Source organism: Meriones unguiculatus, chromosome 18, assembly GCF_030254825.1.
Source record: "Meriones unguiculatus strain TT.TT164.6M chromosome 18, Bangor_MerUng_6.1, whole genome shotgun sequence".
Taxonomy (NCBI): Eukaryota; Metazoa; Chordata; class Mammalia; order Rodentia; family Muridae; genus Meriones; species Meriones unguiculatus.
The window spans coordinates 52,876,252-52,887,131 of NC_083365.1; the positions used below are offsets into that span (position 1 = coordinate 52,876,252).

Below are 10,880 nucleotides of genomic sequence, written 5' to 3' on the forward strand. Positions count from 1 at the left end.
AGAATGGAAGAGCCAGAAATAATTAAAATATACACCTTGATCAATGACATAGAATTGAAGAGCCAGAAATAATCGCATACAGATATGTAACCGTTTTTGATGAAGACTCAAAAAATACAGCCAGCAGGAAAGACAGCATTTTAAACAAATGACACTGGTCAAACGGCCTGGCTCCATGTAGAGAATTTAAGTAGATCTGTAGTCCTCATCCTTCAAATAACTCAACTCTCACCTGAACGACCTCAAGGTAAAAGCAGATACACTGAAACTGATGAAGAAGACAATGGAGAACAGGATCAACTCACTGACACAGAACAGACTTTCTGAACAGACTCCAAAAGCCCAGGCAATAAGAACTATAAGACATGAGATTCAGAAGCTTCTGTACAGCAGAGGAAACCATCATTTGGACAATTCAACAGCCTACTGAATGTGAGAAAATTTTTATCAACTGCATATCCAAGAGAGGGTTAATATCTAAATATGTGAATAACTTACAAACCTAGACATCAATAATACAATGCAACTTTCAAAAATGGGGTTCTGATCTAAAACGTAAAATTCTCACAAAAGGAAACTCATATGGCTGAGAAACACTTAAAGAAATGTACAATTATTTCTAGTCATCAGAGAAGTACAAATCAAAATTACTTTGAAATTTCATTTCTCAGCCTTCAGCCAAGTTAAGATCACTAAAAAAGTGACAGCTCATTCTAGTAAGACTGTGGAATTAGAAGAACACTTGTCCGTTGCCTGTGGGAGTTCTAATTTTTACATGACATATGGAAATCAATGTAGGGCTTCCTCAGAAATATGGGAATAAATCTACCTCAATATCTTGTTATTCCACTTTTGAACATATACCCAAAGGATGTTTCATCATACCAAAAAAGACACCTGCTAAACCGTGATCATTCTTGCTCTTTTCACTATAGGCAAGAGTTGGAATCAACCTAGACACACAAGAACAAATGGCTAGATAAGGTACATGTGACACCTTTACACAATGGAACATTATTCAACTGTTAAAGAAATGAAGTCATGAAATACACAGGTAAATGGATGGAACTAGAAAAATATCCATCCTGAGTGGTATGCATTCACCCATATATGGATATTATCTATTAAGTCAATAATAAGAAAGTCACAATCTCTAGAAGTACAGAGATTAGGTATAGAGTGAGGGATCTACCTTGGAAAGGAAAATACAATAGATAGATATGGATGGATGGTGGGGCTGGACTGACAGAGAAAGGGTAAGGAGAAGAGATGAGGGGGAACAGGGTATAGAAGGGAGTAGATGGACAAACAGCTAAAACTAAGGGCTGTTTGGGGGGTAGTATGGGAAGCAAACACTATAGACTCCTGAAATCTATACACATATGAAGATGATCTAATTGAAAATGCCAAATAATGGAGGAGAGACAGAGCCCCAGCTGGACATCTCTTATCACCAAATAATATTTATAATATTTATTACCAACCCTTAAGAAAGGTTTTACATGTTAGGGCTTCTTTCCATTTTCAAGTAAACAAACAATAATTTCATATTAATAATGTTATTTTTTAAAATACCATATATATATAATTACCTCGACCCTTACTTACATGAAAAATACAAAGCAAATCTTTTCAGTTTTTGCATGAATGAGCCACATTTGATGTTATTAAGAAGAGAAAATGAAAAATATTTTATAAAGAAGTGTAATGCTTCTATTTCTAATGAATGAAAACATGTAATGTGGTTTTCTATCTTTATCAGGACGCATACAATTCTCTCTAAACACTTCTTATATGTTATTTTCAGAAGTATGGAATTGCTTATTTACACATGTTGATTGATAATTTACATCCAGAAGACAACATTCAATATACAATTAATTATTCAAAATGACATTAAAGTGTGGACAGTGGACTACTTGCTAGAAATGAAATCCTGAGAGTCAAGAGATTCAGTGTTGTGTAAGAGTCTCATGACAAGGAACAACGATAGCAACAAAGATAATAATAGTTCTAAATGTGTAGCACTGAATGAGCACACAGGTTCATTATTTCTCCTCATCTATATCACAAGCCAGTGTACAGAGACAAGAGAAAACTTGCTCGAATTTGAATCTCATTTGAACCTCATCAGGCTAGTGTCTCTCTAGTCCAGTTACAGTCTAGAATCTGTGACTGGAACCTCCACTCATCCATTGTCAAAAGAGATTCCTCTCCTCTTATAGAGTAGGTTCCCCATTATAGAAAGATGACTTGCAGAAGAAAGGGTCCTGAGCTCTATCATCTCATTATTATGTGGAAAAGAATTCAAGTATCACTAACAATGTACTGTCCTACTATGTTTAATTAATTAATTAATTAATTTACTTTACATCCAGGTCATAACCCAATCCTTCCTCACCTCCCAGTCTTGCTATCCTTCCCTCTCCCCTATCTGCCTCCAATATTCTTCAGAAAAGTGGAGCCCCTTTCAATACACTCCAGCTCATCAAGTTGTATCAAGGCTGAGCACATCTTCTTCCCCTGTGGAATGTCTTGCATGACCTACTTTTAAATCCTCAAAGGTATCTATACTTAGAACACTGACCTAGTTGTACATGGTACTCCAAGGTCAACATAAAACGCCAGAGAAAGTTCAGTGCATCAAACACTTTATAATAGGGAGAGGGAGCACAGAATCATATTGAAGCAATACTTCTCAATTTTCAAGTTAATTTTTTATCTAGAAACATCATGATCTATTAAATTGACTATTTTTCATAAGCTGTATAAGAAAATTTGTTAGATGAAACATGAAGAAATAAAGCAGGTTAGCATAAAATTGCAGAAGAACTCTGACATTTTGTAATCACTCCCTAACAGCAATATCAGAAATCAAATGTTGAGTACTGGAGAGGTGATAGTCATAGGATATTTGTATCAATAGAGTGAGAGCAGGTTTTTGTTTTTTGTTTTTTTTTTTTTTTTTTTTTTTAGATATACAAAGCAAGCAATATTCCTACTAACTACAGAGGAAAGTATACTATCCATTAATACATTCCATTAACCTCTGCTTCAGAAAAGTTTAACCTTAGTGAAATAAGAAAATTAAATACTAAATATGATTACATTAATTAAAAAATGTTTGGTGATCATATTTACAAATATACCTCTCTTAGCAGATGATACAGTCATGTAGGATGAGCCCTTTCACCACTCAGGCTAAACGTTATTAGCTTGATAATATACTGACTGAGTTAGCAAAGCACCCAAATATGAACAATTCAGTGTGTGTGTGTGTGTGTGTGTGTGTGTGTGTGTGTGTATGCATGTCTGTGTGGTGTTTCACATAATTGTATTAATAATCTGTCTTTAATAAGAGTTCTGGTTTTTCTTTCTGTAATTTAATTTTTTTTATATTTTATTCACTTTGAATCCCAACTGTGGCTCCCTTTCTTGTCTCCTCCCAGTCCCACCCTCTCTTTCTCTTCCCCCTATTCTCCTCCCCTATTTCTCAAAAAAGGGGAACCCTCCTTCCCTACAATCTGAAGTCAGCCAATCAAGTCTCAGCAGGACTTCCTGCATCCTCTTCCTCTGGCAAGGTCACCCACCTGGGAAGTGACCAAAGAGCCTGCATCTGAGTACTTGTTAGAGATAACCCCTGCTGCCCTTACTAGGGAACCCACAGGGAGACTGAGTTGCCTATGGATTACTTCCACATAAGGGGTCTAGGTCTTCTCCATGCATGGTCCTTGGTTGGTGCTTCAGTCTCTGCAGGAACCCCTGGGCCCAGAATTTTGGTTTTGTAGGTCTCCTTGTGGAGATCCTGTCCCTCCATGTCCTTACACCAACCCCCTGCCTCTATTCTTCCATAAGACTCCCTGTGCTCTGCCCAAAGTTGGTCTGTGAGTCTCAGCATTTGCTTCAGTCTTAGCCATTCTGATAGGTATAAATGGAATCTCAGAGTTGTTTTAATTTGCATTTGCCTGATGACAAAGTATATTGAGTATTTCCTTAAATGTATCCCGACCATTTGATATTCTTGGAGTCTTTCATAGGACAAAATTAATAAGCTCCTGTCCTGCTCCCTCTCTTCAAATGCTTCAGGTGTCTATTGTTTTTTGAATGAGAATTGAGCATTCTCCCTAGGGTCCTCCTTGTTATTCAGGTTCTTTAGGTCTGTGGATTTCAGTATGGTTATCCTGTAGTATATGCCTAATGTCCGCTTATAAATGAGTATATGCCATATGTGTATTTATGGTTCTGGGTTGCCTCACTCAGGATGATTACCTTTTCCAAATTAATCCGTTTGCCTGCAAATTTCATGATTTTTTTTTTCTTTTGTAATAGCTGAGTAGTATTCCACTGTGTAAATGTGTTACAGTTTCTGTATCCATTCTTCAGCTGAGGGATATCTAGGTTGTTTCCAGATTCTGGCTATTACAAATAAAGCTGCTAAGAATATAGTTGAGCAAATGTCGTTGTATGGTGTAAAATTTTTCAGGTTTATGCCCAGGAGTGGTATAGCTTCATACTGAGGTAGACCTATTCCAGATTTTCTAATAAGGTGCCAGATTGATTTCCAACATGATTGGAAAGTTTGTACTAGCACCAGCATCGAGGAGAGTTCCCCTTTTCCCACTTCCTTGAGAGCATGTGCTGTCACTTGAGTTTTCGATCTTAGCCATTCTGATGGGTATAAGATGGAATCTCAGAGTTATTTTAATTTGCATTTGCCTGAATGACAAAGGATATCATGTATTTCCTTAGATGTTTCCTGACCATTTGATATTCTTCTTTGAGGATTCTGTTTAGTTCTGTAACTTCATTTTTTAATTGAATTATTTGATTTCTTGGAGTTTAATTTCTTGAATTCTTTATATATATTAGATATGAGCCCTCTGTTGGATGTAGAGTTGGTGAAGACATTTTCCCAGTTTAAAGGCTGTTGTTTTGTTCTGTTGACGGTGTCCTTTGCTTTATAGAAGTTCAGTTTCATAAGGTCCCATTTATTAATTGTTGATCTTAGAGGTTTTGCTGTTGGTGTTTTATGCAGGAAGTTGTCTCCTGTGCCAATGAGGTCAAGGCCCTTCCACACTTTCTTCTAGTAGATTATAAGTGTGTCTTATTTTTAGTGGTCTTTGATCCACTTGAACTTTAGTTTAGTGTAGGGTGATTAATATGGAGCTATTTGCATTTTTCTACATGTGGACAGCCATTTAACCTGCACCATTTGCTGAAGATGCTGTCTTTTTTTTTTCATTGGATGGTTTTGGCTTCTTTGTCAACAATCAACTGTTCTTTGGATAGCGGGTTTCTTTCTGGGTCTTCAGTTGGATTCCATTGATCCACCAGTTGTATGCCAGTACCATGCATGCATTTACCATTACTGTTGCTCTATAGCACAGCTAGAGATCAGGAATGGTGATAGATCCAGATGTTCTATTTTTGTAGAGGATTGTTTTAGTTATTTTTTGTTTTGTTCATATGAATTTAAGAATTTTCCTTTCAAGGTGTGTAAGTAATTGTTTTGGTACTTTGATGGGAACTGCATTGAATCTGTAGATTGCTTTTGGTAGAATGGATATTTTCACTATGTTAATTGTACCGGTCCATGAACTCCGCAGATCTTTTTATCATCTGATATCTTCATCAATTTCTTTCTTCAGAGACTTGATGCCAGTTATCTTGATATCTAAACCATACAAAGACACAAGGAATAAAGATAATTTCAGACTAATTTCCCTTCTATGCACTTGTGCAAAAATACTCAACCCGAATTCAAGAACACATTAAAGATATTGTGCACCATGACCAAGTAGGGTTCATCCCACTCATGCAGGGGTGTTTCAGTTATGGAAATTCAACAATTTAATTTACCATATAAACTGAGAAAAAAAAACATAATTATTCCCTTTGATGTCGAAAAAGCATTTAACAAACTCCAACACCCATTCATGTTTAAAGTCTTGGAGCGATCAGGAATACAAGGCACATACCTAAACATAGTAAAGACAATATACAACAAGCCGATAGCTAAAATAAAACTAAAACTTAAAACAATCCCACTGAAATCAGGGACAAGGCAATGATGCCCACTCTCTCCGTATCTCTTCAACATAGTACTTGAAGTCCTAGCTAGTGCAATAAGAAAACTAAAAGAGATCAAGGGGTATACAAATTGGAAAGGAAGACATCAAAGTATCACTGTTCAGAAATATATGATAGTATACATAAGTGACCCCTAAAATTCTACCAAGGAACTCCTACAGCTGGTAAAGACCATCAGTAAGGTTGCTGAACACAAAATTAACTCAAAGACATTGCTAGACTTCTTATATACAAAAGGCAAAAGGGCTCAGAAAGACATTAGGGAAATAGCACCTTTCATAATATCTACAAATAACATAAAGTCTTTTGGTATAAATCTAACCAAGCAAGTGAAAGACTTGTATGAAAAATAACTTCAAGACTCCGAAGAAAGAATTCAGATTTTTAAATTAAATTTAATTAATTAATTACTTAATTACAATTTATTCACTTTGTATCCCCTCTGCAGCCCCCTCTGTAATATCCTCCCAGTCCCACCTATCCTTCCTCTTCTCCCCCTATGCCCTTTCCCTAGTCCCCTTATAGGGGAGGACCTCCTCCCCTTCCATCTGACCCTAGCTTATAAGGTCTCATCAAGGCTGGCTACATCATCTTCTGTGGCCCGGCAAGATTACACCCTGCAGGGGGAGGTGATCAAAGAGCATGTTTTTTATCTTTAAATGCTCATTGTAACTTATTTAAAGTCTTATTGTGTAGATTCAAAGTTGAGTTCTTTTTTTTTTCTTTACTTAAAACTACTTTTATATATTTATTATAGATTATGTTAGTCAGGACTGGTTGTATTGTTTTTCTCTGTGGCCTGGTAAGGCTACTCTCCCATCAGGGGGAGGTGATCAAAAAGCCAGCCACTAAGTTCATGTCAGAGATACTTCCTGTTCCCATTACTAGGGAACCCAATTGTAGACTTAGCTGCCATGGGCTACATCTGTGCAGGGGTTCTAGGGGTTCTAGGTTATCTCCATGCATGGTCCTTGGTTGGAGTACTAGTCTCAGAAAGACCCCTGTGCCCAGAAATTTTTTGTTCTGTTGCTCTCCTTGTGGAGCTCCTGACCCCTCCATGTCTTCCTATCCTCCCTTCTTTCATAAGATTCTCTGCACTCTTATTATTAATCTCTATTTCTCATATATGTTACATTCAAATAAAAGGTTACCCTGCATCCTCTTCACTCGTAGTCCCTTTCCAACGCTTCCCTTCTTCCCAATCCACTCCTCTGCAGTTTTCCTTCAAAAAAAAAAAAAAAAAAAAAAAAAAACAAGCCAGGCCTCTGATTGATATCAACCAAAGTCCCCAAATCAGGCAAAAGTGTCAGAGACATCCATCTTTTCCTCCCACAAGTAGAACAAGCTATACAACAGGACACCTATTCAGAGGGCCTAGGTCAGACCCATGAGGACTCTCTGCTTATCAGTTCTGTTTCTATGAGCCCCCATGTGACCAAATTATTTGGTCCTGTTTTTTGTTTGTTTGTTTGTCTTTTTCTTGTGGTGTCCTTGACTCCTTGGTTCCTACAATCCTTACTGTCCTTCCTCAAAATTCTATGTTCTTCGCTTCATCAGTTGCTGGATGAAGCTTCTCTGATGAAGATTATGCTATGTTCCTGTATATGAGTATAGCCGAAGGCTGTTGTAACAATTTGTTGGCTTTTTTGGGGTGTGGATGTGTCAGGTTTGGTTATTTGGTTATACCTACGGTCTCTGGGTTATTCAGCCTTTGGATACTGGCCTTCCAATCAGGGTCAAGGGTGGGTTCCCTCTCTTCACAGGGGTCCCATGCTGACCTGTCCCTGGTTAACCCCTCCTACAATTGCTGTACCATCTTTACCATAGCACATCTTGTAAGCAGGACAAATTGTAGGTCAAAGGTTTTGTGACTAGGTTGGTGCCCTAATCCTGCCACTTTAAGTCTTGCTTGGTTCCAACAAATGGCCGTTTCTGACTTCATATTAAGGTTGCCATAATAGATTCCTGGGAATTTTCATCTCACTAGTTTTTGCTTCACCCTTGTAATTACACACAGGTTTAGTTATCTCTCCGAGTACTTTCTCCTTCCATCCTCTCTTTGGTGACATCCTACCTGTCCCCAAACCACCTGTGATGTCTGTTCTGTTTTCTCTTCACAGAGTGATTCATGCATCTCTACTTGAGGCCTCCATTTTATGTAGCCTCTCTGGCTCTTTGGTTATTGGGCACGGTTGTCTTTCTTTTACAGTTAATATCGATTCATAAGTAATTATAAACCCAATTGTCTTTCTGGGTCAGGTTACCTCACTCAGGATGATTTTTCTCTAGTTCCATCCATTTACCTGCATATGTCATGATTTTTTTAAACAGTTGAATAATACTGCATTGTGTAAAATTACCACATTTTCTGTATCCATTCTTTGGTTGAGGGACATCTAGGTTATTTCCTGTTTCTGGGTCTTACAAATAAAAGTTCTGTGAACATAGTTGAGCAAGTGCTTATATGGTTGGAAGAAATGTCTTTTGGGTATATGCCCAGGAGTCATATAGCTGTGTATTGAGGTAGAACTATTTCCACTTATCTGTGAAACTACAGTAATGATTTTTAAAGTGGTTGTACAAGTTTGCATTCCCATCAGCAATGAAGGAAAGTTCCCCTTGTTCCACATTCTTTCCAGCATGAGTTGTTACTTGTACTTTTGATCTTAGCCATTCTGACGGGTGTAAGATAGAATCTCAGAGTCCTTTTGATTTGCAATTCACTGAAGACTAAAGATATTGAGTGTTTTTATGTGCCTTTTTGCCATTTGAGATTCCTCTGTTGAGAATTCTGTTTAGATCTGTACCTCATATTTAAAAATTGATGGTTTTATTTGTTGATGTCTAGTTTCTTGAGCTCTTTATATATTTTGGAAATTAGCCCTTTGTCACATATAGAGTTCGTGAGTTTTGTGCAGGGTACAAGAGACAGAGCTATTGCATTCTTCTACATTCATAATATCAGCTATACCAGCATCACTTGTTGAAGATCTTTTCCTTTTTTATTGTATATTTTGGGCTTCTTTATCAAATATCAGATGTCCATAAGTATGTCTATTTATTTCTGTGTCTTTGATTTGATTCTACTGATCAACCAGACTTCTTGTTCTTGTCCTTCTTGTTGTTCTTCTTCTTCGATAGGGTTTCTCTGTGTAGCCTTTACTGTCCTAGAACTCTGATTGTAGAGCAGGCTGATCTCAAACTCACGAGATCCACTTGCCTCTGCCTATGTGAGTGCTGGGATTACAAGTGTGCTCCGCAGTGTCCTGATAACCAGGACTATTAAGGATATTTATCTCTTTACATATTCTCTCCTGTAACCTGCCATTCATTTCCCCACATCAGTTTATCCCATCCTGTTCCACATATCCCTATTAATCATTTAAATCAGTTCAATCTATTGCCCCTTCTTTGAAGGTTCATCTCCAGAAAGTATTTAGTATTTTCCTGACTCCTGATGGTATTCTAAATGGAACAAATCTTTCTAAGAATTCAAAACTAACATCCATAAATTAAAAAAAAAAAAACATGGGATGTTTGCCTTTATGGACCTGTGCTATATCACTCAAAATAATTGTTAACAAATATATTCATTTACCTGTGTTTCATAATTTCATTTTTTTCTAATACATATGTAATATCCCATTGCATAAATATATCATATTTTATTATTCACTGATATTAATAGACATCTAGATTGTTTACATTTTTTGTTTATTTTGAATTGGGCAGCAGTGAATGTGGATAACCAAGTATCTCTATAGTAAGATATAGGGTCCTTTGGCTATATATGGTCCTGCTGTTATAGCTGAGTTATGGTTTACAAGTTATAAGAAACCACAGATGTCATCCCTCACTACTATACTAGGTAACAATATCAGCCCTATCTAAAGGAAATAAGGTAAAATGTATATGATGAAATTAGTTGTAAGAAATGTGTTAATACTATGATGGTTCTAGAGTGGATCCTGCAAGGAATACTAAAACTAAAGAGAAGATTAAACATGACCAAGTTATTCTCAGAAAAAGTAAATAATTTAGAACATTGAATAAAAACATGTATAAAATGACACAGTAGGACAATAATGATAGGAAAGTATATACAACTATGAAATAATTAATATTACTATTAATTGTATTAAATCCTCAATTAAGGGAAATATACTTTTATGTTCATGACATAATTGCATAAAAATCCATCTCAAATGTGTGTGTATGTGAGTGTGTACCACTTGAAAGAGAAAAGATGGAGAAAGATATTCCAAGCAATTGGAATTAAAAAGCAAGGAGATGTAGCCATTTTAATATCTGACAAAATAGACTTCAAACCAAACCTAATAAGAGGAACCTTGATGCTATTTAACCCCTATATCAAGACAGCATGATTACATTCCTTCAGTGTTATTTGTTTCTCATAGTTCCCAAGGTAAAACATACTTAGCAAATTAATTTTCAAATGGTTTCCTTAGATGTTTATATGCTCATGTTTTCCCCCATAAGACCCTGATTTCTCAGTAGCACTGACTACTGCTCTTGATTCCTTGAAACTCATGGGCCAGATTCAAGACCTCACCATGAATAGGTGTTTTAACCATGCTTCCAAAATCAAATGACATCAAAAAGTTATGGTTTCAACCTCGCAGCAATCTGCATTTGAATGTCACATTTGGGCTATGAAAATTGTTGTATGAGATGTATTTTTCAAAATTAAAGCTAATTAAAATTAATTTTCTTCTGAGAGTCGTTTTAGAATTTTGTGTGAACCTGTGTGGTGATTAGAGACACCCAAG

The 10,880-nt window shown here is 36.6% G+C and overlaps 1 pseudogene; it reads right to left on the bottom strand.

Moving 5' to 3' along the window:
• LOC110541374 (coiled-coil domain-containing protein 137-like) overlaps positions 1 to 8,224 on the bottom strand; it is a 29,868-nt pseudogene extending 21,644 nt beyond the window's left edge.
• Between the last annotated feature and the right edge of the window lie 2,656 nt (positions 8,225 to 10,880).